Source organism: Miniopterus natalensis, chromosome 3 (assembly GCF_054644295.1).
Source record: "Miniopterus natalensis isolate mMinNat1 chromosome 3, mMinNat1.hap1, whole genome shotgun sequence".
Classification (NCBI taxonomy): domain Eukaryota; kingdom Metazoa; phylum Chordata; class Mammalia; order Chiroptera; family Miniopteridae; genus Miniopterus; species Miniopterus natalensis.
Window position 1 is genome coordinate 68,086,976 of NC_142083.1, and position 10,905 is coordinate 68,097,880.

The window sequence follows — 10,905 nt, forward strand, 5'->3', positions numbered from 1 at the left end:
TGAGATATATTATTTATATTGTTCTCAGCAGTAAGGGTAGAATTTTTTTTTTTAGAACTAATAAAATCAGTCCAAACCAAGTTCTATAAATGTACTTGGGTGGCCACACTCAGGCCACCCTAACTCCTACCTCTTACATCCTTTATAAGCTTGACTTTGTTCTTTTTGCTTTGTCGCATCCTCTTGCCAATTACAAACTTGCTTTTTTAAAATCGTCCACTTGGTTCATCCTTTAAAAGAAAGGACATGCACTCTCCTGTTACAAAGTATAAAATTATGATATTTATTGTTTACCAATCACCAGTTTAAAATAAACCCAGCAAGGAGGGATTTTTAATTGAAACCCTTGTTCGGCTTCTCTTACCTTTGTCACGTACAATGCTAGCCGGAGCACGGGTTCTAAGGTAGCCAATGACTGTAGCCTTGAACCTCTACTGAACTGCCTAATTCTTTCTTGAGTTAGGCGGCTGTTTCACCCAGCAAGCTATAAAGAGGATTTTTCAGAAATCCCGCCAACACGATACTTTTTTTGTATCAAATGTAGTTTCTTATTTCCATCCCGGTTCGAAATCCTGTGGGAGCATCCTGCCTCAAAGTGGGACAGGCAAGACTGTTTGATGCATGTCAGGAGCCTATTAAACACCATCACACAGTAATGTATTTACTATGGAAGCAGTTACATCATGAGTCGTTCCAACAAAGCAAATGCTTCTGTGAATAAGAGCTGAGTTCTACCAGGGCTTCTAAACAGAACGCAGGCAGCAGGACTAACCATGGATGGGGGGCGGTTCAAAGGTTAGAAGGCATGCGCACAGGTGGTTCTCACTGTGCCCCAACATGCACTTTGGGACACACACGGAAACATGCACATGCCCTAAGGACCCGAGTCACGGAAAAGTTCATTCTAAAATTTTAACGATCCTTTCAGATATTTCTCTGTGGAAAGCAAAGTCTAATGCCAAAGTTTACATAAATATCTTAGTCTCCAAATGCATTTCAGTCAAATAAAATTGATACTAGTGAAAGTCTAGATTTAAATTCAATACTTGGAGATAGTTATAAAATAATAAACCATAAATTATTTTAAGAAAGTATTTAAGTTACCTGTGTTTTCTCTATAATTTGGGTTACTCTTCATCTGGGCAAGGGTGGGGGGAAAGAATACACTATAGCAAAAGTATTTGTTAAGCACATGTCCACTTGGCCTCCTAGAATAAGGAGAATTGAAGTACTTTTCAGTGGAAATTTTTACCATCATTGCTCTTTTCCCTTCCCTCTCGAAGACATGCCTTAGAGGTATTATAGTTCTTGGTTTCCAATTTGCTCATTTGAAATAAATGATACTTGAATTCAGGGAATCATTTAGAGCCACTCAAACATTTATAAAAACATTTATATAGTTGCCCTGGCTGGTTGCTCAGTGGTTAGAGCATCAGCTCATGACTAAAGGGTCCAGGGTTCAATTCTGGCCAAGAGCATATACCTTGTTTACAGGTTGGATCCCTGTCCCTGGTTGTGGTGCATGTGGGAGGCAACCAATTGATGTGTCTCTCTCACATTGATGTTTCTCACACTCTCTCTCTGTCCCTCCCTCCACCCCTTCCACCCTCTCTGAAAAGCAATGGAAAAAATATCCTCGGGTGAAGATTAAAAATTTTTTTAAACGGTATATAGTTAAGAAACCAAACTTTGTCATCAAAAACTTAAATCAGAATAATTGAAATAACAAATGCCTTTGAAGAGACTAGAAGACACATAGACGTAGAAGACGTGGCTCCGCTGCTTGTTTGATGCTTCATGAGAGTGGAAAGTGAACTAGCCTAGAAACCAGAGGCTCTAGGTTCATGTCCTGGCTTCACTACCTATTAGTTCAGTAGACTTGAGAAGGCCATTCATCTTTTCTAGGCCTCTATTTCTTTGCCTGTTAAAAAGGAAAAAATTAGAGACAATAGTACCTGCGTTCATTCCTCTCTATCACAGACACTTTATAACCAGCAAACAATCAGTCCCAAATCCTGAATCTTTTCTCCTAGAGCCCCTTTACCACTGGCCTTAAATAAAGCCTGGATGTCCAATGAGAACCCTTCCTTTAGACTAGCACTCTTCCAATCTTAAAGAAAAAAATTCTCTGAGGCCTGTGCTGTTTGCTTTGAGTGCCATGTACCTTCAGGCTCCATCTTTGGCCCCGTTTGGGGCACATGCAGTTGGGGCACTTGTGGGAGGCAACCAATTGATGTGTCTCTCTCACATCAATGTTTCTCTCTCTCTCTCCTTTCCACTCTCTCTGAAAAGCGATGGAAAAATATCCTCGGGTGAGGATTGAAAAAAAAAGACTGACGTTTTAACTTAAAAGACCCTGCAAATCCCTTACCTATCTCTCCAGCCTTACTTCTATCACACTCCCCATCAGAGTCCACTCTATTGTCCCAGTGGTCTTCCCTCACCTTGTAGATTTAGATAAGACCTATATGTTTATTCCTAAAAAGAGAATTACTAGAAAGAAGACTGATTTCTTCATATGGATCACAATATTACCAAGAGGTCAATCTCACAGGGAGAAGGGTGGCCATTGGTTAATTACAAAAATGTAGGAAAGGGGAACAAGCCTAGCACCACACAGCTACTCTGATGTCCCACACTGATGCTGCTGAGTGAGATACTGTCCAAAGAGGAAAGTTATGTGCATGTCAAACCTCAAAGCTTAGTTGTCACTGGCCATATATTGCTTCAAGGCTCCTTTCTCTGGGCCAAATATAATCAAGGTTTTCAACCTTGAAAAGATTAGGGCACCATTCTTTCATCTTCCCCCTCTCACTCTGAAAATGCTTTCGTATATCTTATGTACCAGGGAGATCACAAGGCATATGAGGAAACACAGAATGTGAAGGGCGAGGAGTGGGGGTGGGTGGGGGCAATGCTTAAGCTTAGAAAGGCAAATCACCAAATTTTTTCAATTACTTATTTCTGCAATATTTCACAGTATGAACCACAATTTATACACTGCTACCATTAAAAATTGTAGTACCTGTTTGCCATTATAAATATAACTAAAACTATATAAATTTAGATAGAAACTAGATGTGGGACAGGATCACTCACCTAAAAAAAAGATGTATTCAGTCTACATAACTAATTTCAGGAATCTTTCTAACACTGTCAGGTAATCAGTATGTCACAGCTTTCCCCCATGAGGGGAAACAAAATCTAATGATCATTGACTCTCTCTGAAAGCAGCCAAAATCACATTAACAGATGGGTGACTGTCAATTAGCCATTTGTTAACCAGTGTGCATATCTTGGCAGCTCTCGCACAACCTTAACAAAATGAAGGAGGGAAAACATAAGTGAAGATGAAGGAATGAGTTCTCCTGAATCTCATTTGTAATTTTTCACGACAACTTACATTCTTGATAGAAAAATAATTAGATGGAAAAATAATGAGAGGAACAGAGATGCTTGTCCAACATAAATGGGGCCTTCTTTTCAAGACCTTTATGGATTGCTATGCTTCTCACAAAAGTTGTCTTTCTGACTTTAGATCTGCTAATGTTAGAAATATCAAAGGAAGAGATTACAGCCCTAAGTAACTCTCTATAGTTACTAGAATTATAAACATTAATGTGCAATAAAATTTATTCAGTGCTTTTCTTCCAATAGCATTGATTTTCATGCCAATCTATTTGTTAAAACATTGACAAATGTTAACATTCAAGGGCAAAACTGAAGATTAAAAAAACTAAGACAAAAATCATAACCTTTAGACCAAAATGTGTAAGAATCACCAAGATGCTTCTTTTTAAAAATATATATATATCTTTATTGATTTCAGAGAGAGAAAGGGAGAGGGAGAGAGAGATAGAAACATCAATGATGAGAGAGTTGTCATTGATCGGCTGCCTCCTGCACACTCCCTACTGGGGATGGAGCCCGCAACCCGGGCATGTGCCCTGACCGGGAATCGAACCACAATGTCCTGGATCCTAGGTCGACGCTCAACTGCTGAGCCACGCCCGGCCGGGCCACCAAGATGCTTCTTAAAAATGCAGACGTGAGGGCATGTTTCCATAAACTTTAACTTAATAGAACTGAGGTATGGTTGAGGAATATGAATTTTAATAAGTACTCCCCAAAGGATATATCGGCAGAGCACGCTTTAAGAAAAACTGTCATAAAAGAAAGAAATCCTAATTAATCTTATTCTTAAAGTGTGTTAGTTTAAGAAAATTAAAATCTTAGCTCCTAAAAGTGTAGTACAAAATCATGATACAATATTTTAATATCCTCTGTTTTTTGATACCCCCTATTACCCAGATATGCCAGTCTAGGTAGAGTCTAGATCAAGTGTTTCTCAGACTTTAGTGTTCATAATAATCCCCTGGGATCTTGTTAAAATGTGGATTCTGATTCAGAAAGTCTAGTGCAGAGCCCACGGTTCTGCAGTTCTAATGAGCTCCCAGGTAATGCTCACTCTGCCAGACTGAGGGCCACATGTTGAGTAGCAAGGTTCTAGACAGGGGGACTCAAACTTCAGCATGCATCAGAATTACCTGGAGGGCTAGTCAAAATGCAAATTGCTGCCCCCATCCAAGTTTCTGATTTATATGACTACAGATGCAGAGATTGGACTGATGTGGCTGCAAGTAAAGGAATGCTGGCAGCCACCAGAAGCTCCAAGAGGCAAAGAAAAGAGAAAAAAAAAAAGGATCCTCCCCTAGAGCCTCCCCTGGAACTGGAACCTGGCCCTACCAATACTTTGAGTCTGGGCTGGTGACTGAGAATTTGCATTTCTAACAAATTCACAGGTGATAGTGATACCATTGATTTCAGGACCACACTTCATAAATTACTATTCTAGGCCATATTCTTGGGGAGGTATTATCACTGAGAAACAAATATCTTTCAGAAATTAGATTTCCTCTTTTCCCAAACTCTTTGGAGAGTTCTGACGAACAGCAAGTTTTCAGAATTAGATTTTCTCAAACTCATTGGAGGGTTCTGGCAAAAAGCAAAAGCATGGCATCTCCACAAATTCTAGAGAAGATCACAATCACTTCCTTTTATTATTTCCCTTCTCTGCTCTTTTTGGAAACAGGACAGTGCAGGTCTTCAATTTAAAACAGATGAATAGAACTCATTTTAGGCAAAGATAAGAAGAGTTTGTATACTTGGAATTTATAGCTTATTTTACCTTAGCACAAAGCTTTGAAGTAATGTCACTTTCCTCTAAAATCTATAGCCTAATGATAGGTAGTCACTGTCAGACAAAACTCTAGGGAGGCACTCACAAACTGGAGCAGGTGAATTTGGGTTGACAAGTTCTTTCCATATCCTTCATGATACCCCAATTAGTCCTTTTGCCAGAAAGTCCTTTCTGTAATAGGGCATGCCAGCATCTGTGTGGGGCCTGAGCTAGCTATCACCATGACACAGCTGAGCAATATGTGGAGGGGTATCCGAAATCCCCACATTTTTCGTTTTTTTGAGTTAAAGAATTAAGGGTCTTGTTAAAATACATTCATGTAGTCAACAAATATTTGTGAGCACCTGTGTCATGTGTCATGTGTCAAACATAGGTCCAGGCACTAGAGATAGTGTAGTCAATTCAGAGGACAAGATCTCAGCTCACTTGAGGCTTATACTGAAGGTGGGGAGGGAGCTAGTAAATAAGTTAGAGAACAAAGTCATTTCAGAGTATAGTACATGATATGGAGAAAATGAAACTGTGTGAGATGATAAAGAAAGGCTGCTTCTTTACATGGGATGGTCAGGGAGTTTCTCTGAAAAGGTAATTAGTGAGCGAAGACTCTGATGACAAGAAAAAGCCAATCGTGCTGTCCATCAAATAGCCTAGCAACAGTCACTTCTTATTTTAGTGTGTGTTTCGGGCACAGGAGGCAATTTTTTTTGATGAGCGAGGAATAGGAAGAAATCACCAAAGTCTAAAGAATTGTGTGTTGCTTAGGAAACAGGACTGCTGGGTATAAAGGGTGCCAGAGAGACCTTAGATTGCCAGAAACTACATAAGGGTATGAGTTTTTCTGGATGGGTTATATTCTAAGCCACACCTCTAAACTATTATTAAAATTCATGCATTAAAAATAGTCAAGCTCTGGTGATGTTCTAACCCCAGCTGACTCACTGCAATGGTGAAATACTTAATTATTTTCAGATTTGAGCAGCTGTGAGGCCCAGCCCCACAGGCACACACTTCAAAGACTTGGCAGTTGTTCTCAATCTTTCCATTTTTGAAGGAACAAAGAACAGCACTGAACTTTTGCCAGTCTAGAAAACATGGTCAATCAAAGTTTAGGAAGGACAGCCACCAGGCAGATCCACATCTGAGGTTCTTAGATGAATTCAAAGGAACAGTATACAGAATCCCAATGCCACAGCCCAAATCACACCCAGTATATGTGATTCCCTCCCCTCCCCTCCTCAATGCCCCTCTCCAACTTCTTCCCATGGTTCATTTGAATAGATTCAACTTTAAAGGCAGGTAGAAGTTCCTACTCATTCAAGGGCAATAGTTGATTCACATCTTGCTGATTGGTTGTCATTTTTAAAGTGTATTTCACTGTCAAAGTGTATGGCGCTCGATGTTCTGAAGGGCTTCTGCTCATAAGCGCGGGGAGTAGGAAGTGCCTGGGTGGCAACTGTTGATCCCAGCCTTGGCCTTGGTTAAATGTGTGAAAAGCGAACATTTTTGATGAGGTCTTCTTCATGTTCTTTCCTCTATTATTCTTCATACCTCTCTCATAAGCTTCCCAGAGCTCCCTTCTGGGGAACCTGTATTTATATTTGCCCTCCCTTCTACCATTCCAAAATTTTGAAGCTTTTCTTACTCTTTTCCATTTCATCCTACTATTCTCTTTTCCATTCCTTCAAATGCCCATTAGGTAACTGGCTCATCTGAAAACTGAATCCTAGAACAGTGCTACTCAGAGTGCGATGCCCCTGCCAGCATCATCAGCACAACACGGGAACTTATAAAAATGTTTCTTTTCTGCCCAGCCCTAACCTAATGAATTGTGAGAGAGGGAGATAATCTTTTATATGCTCTTCACAAGATTATCTTATAATTGAGAAACATTGTTTAAAAATAAGGGATAATAGATTGTTGTCACTTTCAGATGTCATGAACCTGCTCTCTAAAGGGGCCTTTGAAGTCTCATTCTAAGAGCATGGCCATGTAAAAATCGGGAGAAGATGTCCAGTGTGTACCAGAAACCATCCTCCATAGCGGATGCTGGCTCCCACCGTCCTGGGAACAGCAACGATGACAGGAAGGCTAGCTTCAGACAGGGATCTCGGAATGCACATTCGGAGGCCGTGGAACATCTCTCCTGAAGCTCCTGACAGTTAGGTTAGAGTACGGTGCCACCCAGCCGCAGCCCCAGGGTTCAGAGGGAGAGGAAAGGGACCCCTAAACATCCACCTTCGCGATGGTAATGGCCTGTGTGTAATCACACATCATTTATTGAATGTGAAAGGAGGTCTGGTGTGGGCAAGGTGTGATGACCTGGCAATTTATTTTACTTCTTGGTGTCACAAGCATGTTTCTGTGGGCTCACAGGGTCAAAGAGCTTAAAACCTTATCTAGAATTTAAAAAAACATGTAATTTTCCTCTTTCTTTATTCTCCTATTTTTTTCTTAATGATTAATTAGGAGACATTCCTCTACTTAAGAAATTTGAGATGAGGCTGTACCAACCATCACAATCATTCATAAAAGAGAGCATCCACAAAATGAAGCTTTCTTGGGAACCCATAGGCCAAAATTTCCAGCTGAGGAAGAATTTTTACCAAACCTCATGCACCCCCCCACCACCACCACCACCCCAAATCTTTTCTGTACACTGACATCCTCCCAGGCATAAATTTTCCATCAGGACTCAGCCTTCCCTATAAAAGCCTTTTAGAGTTGATGTGTCTTCTGGCTGGCAGCATTTGAAAGTCAAGCAAACAGGCCTTCCAGGCCTCACATTGAGTTAAGAAAACATTTTCTGCCTGACATTTAGTGCCAAATTAGGGACCAAAGTCCTCATTCTTTTACTCAAGACTAGGTTTATGTCTCCACAGGCAATGTGAAATGGAGTGTGGAGAAATGATCTCATGAAATAAATTAATTTAGACAGGATGCCTGGTTTGTTCATACCCCACAGAGAGGGGTGTGTGTGTGTGTGTGTGTGTGTGTGTGTGTGTGTGTGTGTGTGTGTGTGTGTGTGTGTGTGTGTGTGTTTAACAGCAGGTTAGGGAAACTGTGACTCTAAGAGATGAAGAGAAAGGGACAGAGAGGGTGTGTGTGTGTGTGTGTGTGTGTGTGTGTGTGTTTAACAGCAGGTTAGGGAAACTGTGACTCTAAGAGATGAAGAGAAAGGGCTCTCCCCAGCAGTAAGATTAGGCTTTTCCTCCAGACTCCACCACATCCCACTCACCAATTGTGTCTGTCACCTTGGGCAAGACTCCCTGAGCCTTTGTTTCCTCAACTATGAGACCCCAAGGCCCTAATGAACAGAAGGATAGTTAATAAGAGTATTCCATATTGATATACCACAGTTCAATGTTACTGTCATTAATGTCCCCTCTAATGTTTGTACCCAATCCTAAAGAGATATGTGGCCATCTTCTTGGGTACATGCCGACATACCATGGCCTTGGGTTTTCATTATTTCCCATAGGGACCTTAGAGCCACATGTTTACCAGCACCAGATGAATTTGCTATCTCAGTAATGACCCCAACCATAGCTGCCTCAGAACAAGATATCAGAATAGGAAATTGAATCTGAGCTTCTCACATGGAAGGCCAGGATATTAATCACGGTGAGCACACTGGGGGTTTTTCATCTGAGTTTGACTGGCTGGGTTCATAAAATCTCTTTCATTTTTCATCAGGAGATTCCAAGTTTTATATATTTATTATCCCTCTCATTATTTCACAGCCAGCAGCATATTTTACTTGTAGCAATGCCTAACTTGAAATAATTTTGGAAACCACAATGCTTATGAGGCATGGCTTACTGGGGTACCAGCAAGCAAACCTTGCTCTTTATTAACAGGCTGGGTTAAACATTGCTTACATTTTTACCCTGGTGTGCCCTGCCATTTCAGCTTTCCCCCACCCCTAACAACAACTACAGAACATAGGGATAATTCAACCTGGGCTTCCCCATCCCCCTACCTCCAACTTGTCACAGTTTCAAGGAACTTGGTAAAAACATAATTTATGTAACTCCCCGTATTCATACTGAGAGGCACTGACCATTGAGTGGCAACAGCAATAACCGTTATTTTCATGGCAAATGTGCTTCAGTGAAATATAGTATAGGGTTGCATCTGCGTCCTTCAAGCCACAGTCTACTTCTTAAAAATTAGTGTCCATGGGTGGTTGTCAATATAGATCAACCTAAGAGGAAAAATGTGTTCACTGAGAAGTTCTTTGGCCTCAGACTGTAGCATACAAGGAACGTGATGATTACTGATGGACTTTTGCCTCTTTGTGTGTTCCTGTTCTTTTCCTACGCTGCCTCCTGTGTGAGTTCATTTGGCTCACATTCAACTTATTGGACCATAAAAGAGTGAGTTTGGGTCACCCAATTTCTTTAATAAAACACAATTTGAGCCTCTGTCTTCAGAAGTAAAATGTTTGTATATTTCATTTAGCTTTTTTTTTTAAATAAATTTGGTGGGATTATTGAATTAGCATATTTCTCACTAGTAGGGAAGACTTGGGTCATTCTTCCGAGTTCCCACTCAGGCAATAAGATAAAAACATACGGGAGAGAAAGACGGGAGGGGAGGGAAGAGATCCGTGGTATGAGAAGAAGAGTGGAAAGAAAAGGGCAAGGAGGAAGGTAAGATTCGTGCTTATTCATTTTGGAACCTAGTAGAGTAATAGCGAGTCTTCAGCAAGGAGCATCTAGAATTTCATAAGCCATATCCTAGCCTGGCTCTTGCGCAGCCAAAGGACCCTGACAAATCTGTCACACTGTTTCCTGTCTTCAACTCACTTTAGAAAATCATGACAATACTACTGCCTCAAAACTTCAGGAAAAGACAGTACGACAAATATCTTAAACTCAACCAAAATGGGGTTGGTGAACCATTTTACTCTGGTACCTAGCGTAATACCCAACACTCTCAAGAAATCCTTTTAAAATGATGAGTGAGCCCAGCCGGCGTGGCTGAGCGGTTGAGCATCAACCTAGGATCCAGGAGATTACGGTTTGATTCCTGCAGGGCACATGCCCGGGTGCAGGATCCATCCCCAGTGGGGGGGCATGCCGGAGGCAGCCGATCAATAACTCTTTCATCATTGCTGTTTATCTCCCTCTCCCTCCCCCTCTCCTTTTCTCTCTCTGAAATCAATAAAGACATACTAAAAAAAGTGCATCCTTTAAAAAAAAAAAAAAGGTGAGTGAGCCATCCTCGATGTGTTCTAACTAGCTCAAGAGCAGTATAGTATAGTGATTATGAACTCAGATTCTGAAGCCAGATTTGGCTTCAAATCACAGTTCTGCCACTTCTTTGACCTTGAACTTTTTTGCACCTCAGTTTCCTTATCTATAAAATGAGGATATTAGGATCTACTTCATAGGACTGTGGTGAAGATTAATTGAGTAGATTATTCTTAGAATAGTGCATGACACACAGTAAACTGAACCCAACTGATTGGGCTATATCTCAACTTTTGTTATCCTCTGGCATAGAATTAAATAACATGGACTCTGGAACCAAACAGGCTTAGGTTCAAATTCTGACTCTGTCACTTACAAATTAAATGACCTTGGATAAGTATTAGCCTGGTAGCCTTGGTTCCCCTTTCTATAAAATTCTATTTATTTAAAGTAGTAATTAAATCAAATAATTATGTAAAATGTCATGGCAGAATCACAGAATCTACCACC